Source organism: Sinocyclocheilus rhinocerous, unplaced genomic scaffold (assembly GCF_001515625.1).
Source record: "Sinocyclocheilus rhinocerous isolate Xijiao unplaced genomic scaffold, SAMN03320098_v1.1 scaffold374, whole genome shotgun sequence".
Taxonomy (NCBI): Eukaryota; Metazoa; Chordata; class Actinopteri; order Cypriniformes; family Cyprinidae; genus Sinocyclocheilus; species Sinocyclocheilus rhinocerous.
Window position 1 is genome coordinate 475,537 of NW_015628519.1, and position 9,232 is coordinate 484,768.

A 9,232-nucleotide genomic window follows, 5' to 3' on the forward strand; every position below is an offset into this window, starting at 1 on the left:
TGTTTTTCTTTATTCTTGTCTAATCCACGCTTTCATTTTTCCTGCTTTTATTTTCTCTGTGTCTATTTCACTGAGTCATCTGTGTCAAACTGTGCTGATCTTCTTTTTTCTAAGAATATTTGCCTCTATGGAATGTGAGCATTTAAAATCGGCTTCTTTTAAAGCGACGGTTCACCTAAAATGAAAATGAACTCATAATTTTCTCACCCTCATGTCATTCCAAACATTTATGACTTCATTTCTTGTCTGGAACACAAAAGAGGATATTGTTTTGATGTATATAGTTTATTTGAATTCTTAAATGTAATGGGTTTTGGAACATACTAAATGTATAAGTCATTGATGACAGGATTATCATTCATGGGGGAACTGTTCCTTTAAGTGTCTTTCCGTGTGTGTTTGTGAAAGAGACAGTATGAAAGAGAGAGAGGTAAATCTTTAAGCGGTGTGTGTGTGTGTGTGTGTGTGTGTGTGTGTGTGTGTCGTCAGCATCAGGTGACTGATCAGGCCATATTTCTGTGTTTGAGAGTTGAAAAACAGAGTCTCCACCCATACATGTAATTCATGCCCAGATCAACAGCCAACCTAATGATGTCACAAACACACACACACACACACACACACACACACATACACACTCATAAACATCCTCTCTCCTGCTGTTTACTTCTCTTGTTTTGAGCCCTCCACCCTGGTTCTTGACATCATTTTGTTTTCTCTTTTCCTGTTACTCACCATAAACCCACCCACCTGTTCTATCTAACTAACTGCCCAGGACTATGCAGCTGCACTTTTTTTTGTACATTATGATAATAATATAGTATTCTTAGAAGTGCCATATAAATACTATGGTACATGAATATGGAAAGTATTCTCTATCATTGTATATATCAACGAATGATAATACCATGTTTTTTGAACATTACTATGGCAATATCTTGGTTTAAGAGAATTACTGTGATAATAGTATTATTTGTAGAACTTTGGGTTATCATGTAAATGCAATTTTCTGGACATGTACTGCTGTTTAAAAGTTTGGGGTTGGTAAGATTTTTGGTCACTTTATTTTAAGGTCAAATTCTCGCTATTAACAAACCATTAACTACAACTTTTGCTTCAATAAACACTTAATTTGCTGCTTATTAATAGTTAGTAAGGTAGTTGTTAAGTTTAGATATTGGCAGGGCCGCATTAAGACCTCACTGGGCCCTGGGGCTATGACTTACTGCAGGGCCCCCCATCACAATAATGATATATATATATTTATATATGACAAATAGCATTTTTATGCTATCAAAATTTTTTGATGCACTGAAATTTCATAATTCTTGTTACCAATTTCAATATCACAAAAAAAAAATACTAGCCCAAGTCAAACCAAGCTTACTGAACACAAGTCACAAATTATAATAGCACAAAGATACATACGAAATCAACCTACTTGAAAAACAAGAAATATTATATTAAACGTTCTGGTTATGAACATTCTTCAAAATATCTTCTGTTTTGTTGAGAACAAAGAAATTCATACAGGTTTAAAACAACTTGAGGGTGAGTAAATGATGACAGTATTTTCATTTTTGGGTGAAGATCATATAGCCTAATGCCAGGATCTCATATAGCTAGGGTGACCATACGTGCCATTTTCCCAGGACGCGTCCTGGCCGTGTGTAACTTGAGGTCGACTGGGCATATTGACCCATGTCTCATTAAAGACCTGGTCTCAGTCTTTAGCCCCCGGGAAGGGCAGACATTCCCTAGCACACAAACACACACACACAACAGGGAGAAAGAACAGAGGGAGGGCGGGAGGGAGCGCAGGGGTCAAGGCCAATGAGGAGGCCTTCGGCAGTGTTTATGAGTCTGTTGCCTGTGATTCAGGCCTGTGAGTCACACACACCACTGCGTACACACTCTAAACACACCACCTGCTTCAGTCTTGCACACACTGCATAATGAGCCAACTTTTTGAGTTAATTAGTTTAGAGAGTCACTAGTTCTCTGACTTTCAGTTCATTTATAAATCTCATTCTATGTTGTAAACAGTGGACCTATTTTCATGGGTAACATCTGTCCATTATGTAGCTTTTCTGAGGCTTTAGACTCAGATTTGCAAACATTTAATCATGTCTTCTAAATTAAAACTCTGACAAGCCATCTTTTAGGCAGGAGTCCTTCTGAAAGTTATTTTACAGGCAGATATTCCACATCTGGAACTGCTAAAGATTCCTCGCATATCTGAAGAAATATTACTCAGTCTTTGCTGAATGAATAGCTATTCTCATCACTAGCGACTGAGAGCACTGTAAATTAGACGCTTAAGCTATATGGATGTTGTTGCAGTAACAAAATATAATAATAAATTGCATTTATAGCTATTTTCATAGTGTCCACAAAAAATAGTTTTGTTCGATTGGTGTTTTTTCAAATGCGAGAACTTTTAAGAATAAAACAAATTTTCAAACTTTAATTAGTTTATTAAGTTTAAATTTAGTTTATTTAAATAGTAACAATATTGTATACTGTATATACAATAGATGCATCTCCAGAGATTTTTGTATTTTGTTCCTCTGAACCTTCATGAGTAAATGTAATTCCCTTTCATGGGAACTTCGAACTGCGTCCTCTAGGGGTCGCTTTGGGGACGCCTCGTCGTGACCCATGTCTGAAGCATACATTGAAAAAACACCAACTCGTTGGCCAGCGACAGCCATGGCGTCACTACCGGTGCGACTATAGTATAAAATAGGCGCCGGGAGTACACATCATTCTCTTCTTCGTCTTCATTGACTGTTTTGTTTGAAGCGTGCATTTCTGTGGTAAGAGCGATCTCTATTTCATCTCATTATGGCGAGCACTAGCAAAGCGTTTAAGGATGTGTGCATCCGTGTTGACGTTGTTTCGGATGACGTGCTCTCCCGGCGCCTATTTATACTATAGTCGCACCGGTAGTGACGTCATGGCTGTCGCCGGCCAACGAGTTGGTGTTTTTTCAATGTATGCTTCAGACACGGGTCACGACGAGGCGTCCCCATAGCGACCCCTAGAGGACACAGTGTCTCGTTCCCTACTCAGGGAACCATGGTTACATAAGTAACCTGAGACGGTTTCACCACATCTGAAATAATTGATTCTGTGGTTGAAATTACATTGTAAACACTTTTGAAATAAAATGGTCTTGCTAATGCTAGCATTTTACAAATATACACAATTAAAAAAATATTTTCGCAATATTCTGTTCGCAAATTTACCTTGATTTTACTGTTTTCTTCTTCATGTCACATGTACAGTACAAACCTATACAGAAATTACATATATTGACCTATATCAAGAGTGATATTGCCATTTATTTTACCTATATGAGGCGATATACAGTGGGTACGGAAAGTATTCAGACCCCCTTAAATTTTTCACTCTTTGTTATATTGCAGCCATTTGCTAAAATCATTTAAGTTAATTTTTTTTCCTCATTAATGTACACACAGCACCCCATATTGACAGAAAAACACAGAATTGTTGACATCTTTGCAGATTTATTAAAAAAGAAAAACTGAAAAATGCTCAGTATTTAGTAGAAGCACCCATAAAAACTAAACTGCCGACATCGAGCATACTAGAAGGCAAGCAGAATATTCACAAAAGAATGGATTATTTTCATATTCTTTAGCTCCGTACAGACAAAGTAGGAATTGTAGACAGCAAGCGAATGATACACTCTGCCTTTTCGCTGTAGAGAGAGAGTGGAAGAACATTCGTATTTGTAAGGCCAAAAAAAAGAAAGACAATAACACACAAAGACACGGATCATAAAAGAAAGAGACAGAGAGAAAGTGATATGTGGAGCAGACTGTAGCGCTGGGGTCAGGAGAGCATTATCCTCCAGTCATCTGAATAGACAACGTGACACAGGAAAAATCCACGCCCTTATCACCGGCAGCCATACTAAATTACCGGATGTGCTCTTAGATAATACTTACCTTGTGAATTTTCATGGCCCTGACTTCTCAGGTCTTCTTTGCTTAGAAAAAACCCTACCAGGCCAAAAAGGAGTGTCACATTCAGATCTGGGAAAGCCCTTGAATGCTTTATTTGTGTTTTGCGATTGTTTTCCAATGCTATGGAGTTAGCCTGACCTATTCTCAACTGTTTCAGGGGCTGCAAATTCCACTTGTTGCAACCACAGAGCTCCGGAAAAATGAAAAGAAACATTCTGTCTCCCGTGATCATTTTCACAGTGAAAGTTTCAAGTGAATTATTCAGCGAATAACAGAATCAAATTCAGACTTTTTACTTGTTTCTGGAAAGTTGGTAAATTCATTTACTTTTAAGAGCACATAAACGGACACTGAGAGCTTGTATAATACAGATGACTCAATGAAATCCTTTGGGAGTCGTTGAGGTTTATTTTTAGGCCTGTGGCCGTGTCCGGCTTGTTTCTCAGTGAATTGTCGGTGTTGATGATTGTAAGAGGGGGTAAATGAGGGGATGTGTGGACGTGAAGACTTGCTGGAACATTCTGTAACAAAATGGAGAGGTGTTTTGAGTTGTTTGATATGAAGAAAGTGTGCATATGAGCGTATGTCTGAACTGAACTGTGGCGTGTCACACTTGTAGACAAATATGGTCATATGTTACATCTGTCACATGGGTAAATGTTGCAACAGGGATTCGTTTTATCCGACAGTGGGTTCGCAGACACAAAACTATAAACATATCAGCTGCTTTCAGGGTTAGTTCCCAGACAAGTTCAAGTCTGTGTCTTTTCTGTTTTAAACACTTGAGAAACAATGAGAAGGCGTCACTGGAGCAGCCCGTGACGCTCAGGAAGTTTTCCTTCCCTTTATTTTCACTCCTTTTTCCTCTTCGGCTTCAACCCCGTTCAGAGCCCCCGTTTCCCCCTCCTCGTGTAATTTCCCATCTGCTCTGAGAGAGAACGCAGGCTTGTAGTTTATCAGCAGGTCAAATCTGATTAAAATGAGCAGGATCATGCGAATTAAAGACCTAATAATAGTATGTGTTGTGGTTGGTATAGCTGGCAAAATTTAGGAAATAAGTGAGTTTTCATGCTGTTTCATTTCCACTCACGGTGGTGTAATATGGATCTTGTTGTTCCTCATACTATACGCGTTTGGTTGTTGATGTCTGGATAAATACATTCTTATGCAATAAACTTGGGTTTGACTATGTGGGTGTATCCGGTTTAGTAAAAGTAAAGGTGTGCCCAGGTGTTCGTGGGCTGTGCATAGTTTTGGTATTGTCATGCAACTTTCATAGTCATAGACAAGTCATTTCCTGCTTTTGAGAAGATCCCATGAACCCCCACCCCCCTCTCTCACACACACACACACACACACACACATGTGAAATCAAACTCAGGAAGGGATGTGAAAGGAGACAAACACTAATAAGTTTCTTTGAGCGAGGAAGAGACAAACAATGACCGTGGCCTTCATACTGTCAGGGTTTACATAAACGAGACTATTTAATTTAAAAAAATATATATATTTTTTTTTATCATATTGATATTGTTGACTGTGTTAAAACATTAAATAAAGAATGAAATAAAAATGTTTAATTAATGAATTAATTAATGTGTCTTTTTATTAATTTATTGTTTTATTGTTATATTTAACTGCATTTTTAAACATTTTCAAACTATTTTAAATATATTCAATAATTTGTTAATTTGTTAATTTTTTGTTTGAATCATGAAATTGATCATTTATTTCTTCTATTTATTTTTATAATCCTTATAGTCCTTATTATTTAAATATTCAATATAAACATGTATTTAGAATATTTATCATGTTTTGTAATATAATAATATTACTTTTTAAAATAAATTCATATAAATATAAATGTTAAATATAAGATAGTTGAAGACTGTCTGATTTTCAATTTTGATCAATGTGCCATTTTAATGTTTTTAATTTAATTTAATTTATTAATTTATAATTTTTTATTATTTATTTATTTTATTTTTTGGGGGGAACAGTGAAGCCTAGACAGAAACGTGGATATAAAAGAAGCCCATGGAGTCAGATTCAATATCTCTTAAGTGCACTTTGTGGACCACAAATAGAGGCATTTTCTTTATTGCTCTTGAACTTGCTTGCAGACACATTTTCAGGAATTGTTCTCATTCTAAAATGTCATAAATAGTTTCTATTAATAAGTAGTTTCTATTAGTAGTCTTATTCCAAGTCTGCCTCAAGGAATCTTTATTACGTCCTACCGATGTCGCAAGACTTTCAGGCTTTTTTGCCAATATCCATGTTCAAACATGTTGAGGATCAAACTGAGTATGCCGAATTGATTAAAGGGGTCATATGATGTTTCTAAAAAGAACATTATTTTGTGTATTTGGTGTAATGAAATGTGTTTATGCGGTTTAAGGTTCAAAAAACACATTATTTTCCACATACTGTACATTATTGTTTCTCCTCTATGCCCCGCCTTTCTGAAACGCGTCGATTTTTACAAAGCTCATCGGTCTGAAAAAGCGAGGTGTGCTCTGATTGGCCAGCAATCCAGTGCGTTGTGATTGGCCGAACACCTCAAGCGTGTGACGGAAATGTTACACCCCTTACCATAGGGCGTGTTAGAACGAGCCGTTTTAGGTAGGCGTGGTTGACTCTTAACTTTTATAAAGAATATCTCTTTGGATTTGAGACTTTAGTCTTTGCAACTTTACAGATCTTCTTTATGCACCAAGAGCTTGTAACACTCCAAAGAGAAAGGAAAAATTGAAATCGCATCATATGACCCCTTTAAATCTAGTATATTCAAATATAGCACATTAAAGGAAAAAAAACTGTTATTTTTTCATCATCTAGCTAATGTTGCTGGTATTTTTTTTTTGTGGAACACAGAGTGAAGCTATTGTTTGACTTCAGAAGTGGTCACTATGAACATGTTATAAGGCGAAGATCAAAAGTATGTGAACATTTAAAAAAAAAAAATTTTTTTTTGAGTGTGTTCTACAAAACAAAAACAGCATGTGTTTGTCCATATGTGTTGTGACATAAACATACTGTAACAAAGGCTCCTCAGGGAGTCGTGCTTACAATCTTCATAACTATCATAAATCAAAACTGTGTTTCCAAGTATTTGTCAGTGCCATGAGCTGAACATCCTGTTCACGTTTTCTCAAAAATGTATACACAGATATGATTTATAAAACACAAAAAACATACATGTTGATTCTGCTTCACATTTTCCCGCGAACATGAGGCCGCACCGATCATTGCTCTGAATTATGGGACACATCCTGCAGCCCAGACGAGAGTATCCTGGTGTCAACCACCACCATCCTGTATTTTGTCAAACAAAATCTGCTCGTTCCTCTCTGATTGCATACTTATGTTCCCTCTTCACTAAAAAAAAAAAAGCCTGAAACGATGCAAAAGTTTGTGCAACATCTTCCAGCATTCCAAACAGTGTCCTTGGACTCACCCAAAACCCTTCCCCTTAAAAATAAATGAAGAGAGGAGGAGGCATGGAAAGAATCTCTGCTTAACTAAGTGATGACAAAAATATGTGATAATTAGGCCTGTCCCGCAGTAAATCCACCATAAGGCATGCTGAGTTCATCGTCTGGCCTTCTCACGTCCACTTTGAGCTCCCTAAACAATACAAATGTAGGAATAAAGACTTTTTGCTTTGTTTGTTTATGCGTGTGGGAGTGAAAGAGAGAGTTTGAGGGAAATAGTGCAGACTTGGTTAATTATGCTAGTGTGAAAAGTAGCAGTCAGATGCCTGTAAGCAACACTGCCATGCAAGGTCGACCTTAATTCATCGCAGTGTGTGAGAGTGGTATTCTCTGCGGCCGGCCACAGGCATTACTCATAACGCTTTGCTGGGGGAGCCCTTCCCACAATGTGAACAATAATGCCTCTGCGGTGTTTTCCAATTGATTTCCACTCAAAACAGCAGAAGACATTCCCAACTTGTCATCACAGGCTTGCCACAACTCTCATATATTCTTCTTTTATGCCCTAGAATTTATTTGCCGAAAATACAGAGTTTGTCATGGTGCCTTCCACTGTAAATTGATTTATTATTATGTATAACATTGTTTTTTATTAGTCTAAAATCCATGGTTTCCACCAAAACAGCAGCACAGATGTGTGGGTTATTAGTCAAGATTACTGGTGCTTCATGTATTAAAACTACTAAAAGAGAAACTACATGTTTTCTTCCTGTAAAGTGTACCGTTTCTCTCTCTGTTTCCTGATTTTTTTATTTTGTTCTGCCTCTTTAGACTATAAGGTCTCAGCATAGCATGCATTCCATTGAGCACATTGTCACTTGCACAAAGCAATTTCTGTAATATATATATATATATTTTTACCTCTATTGCTGCTATTTAACTATCTGTACAACCTGTTTGCACATTCTTCTCTTGTACATTCCTGCTTATCTTAATATCTATTAAGTCTACAGTACACTGTCCTGCGCATTTTATTTTATTCTTTTTTTTTTTCTTTTTTTTTTCTTGTGTTTGTATTCTTTAATAATTGCACTGTCCATGGAGCGGACCTGACTTACATTTCACTGCTGGTCATATATTCTCTATATAACCATGTATGTGACAAATAAAAATCTTGAATCTTGAATCTTGAATCCAGGTTGTCAGTATGTCTTCTGCCACCTTTGTGCTGATGTTTAGAAAGACTACTGATGTAAGGTGACATGCGTAAACATATCCATATGTCTTAAAGATATAGCATCATGTGTTTCTTTATGATTATGATTGTGTGAGCACTCTCCTTTACTTTTATAGTTTAAACTGTCACATTTTTTTTTCAGTACTACAAAAGCTGACTAAATTGATTGAGTAAATAAACAAGTAAAATAGGAGGATGTGTTTTGCTCCATCTTATTTTAGATTTTATGGGAAAAAATGACAAGAAATCTGGGCCATCACATAATACATTACAAGTTCAAAAGTCACGAACCATAAACAAATAAATATGTAACACTACATGGCATGCAAAAAGTTATCTTTAAAGGGGTCATATGATGTTGCTAAAAATAACAGTATTTTGTGTATTTGGTGTAATGAAATGTGTTTATGCAGTTTAAGGTTAAAAAAACATTATTTTCCACATACTGTACATTATTGTTTCTCCTCTATGCCCCGCCTTTCTGAAAAGCGTCGATTTTTACAAAGCTCATCGTTCTGAAAAGCGAGGTGTGCTGTGATTGGCCAGCTATCCAGTGCGTTGTG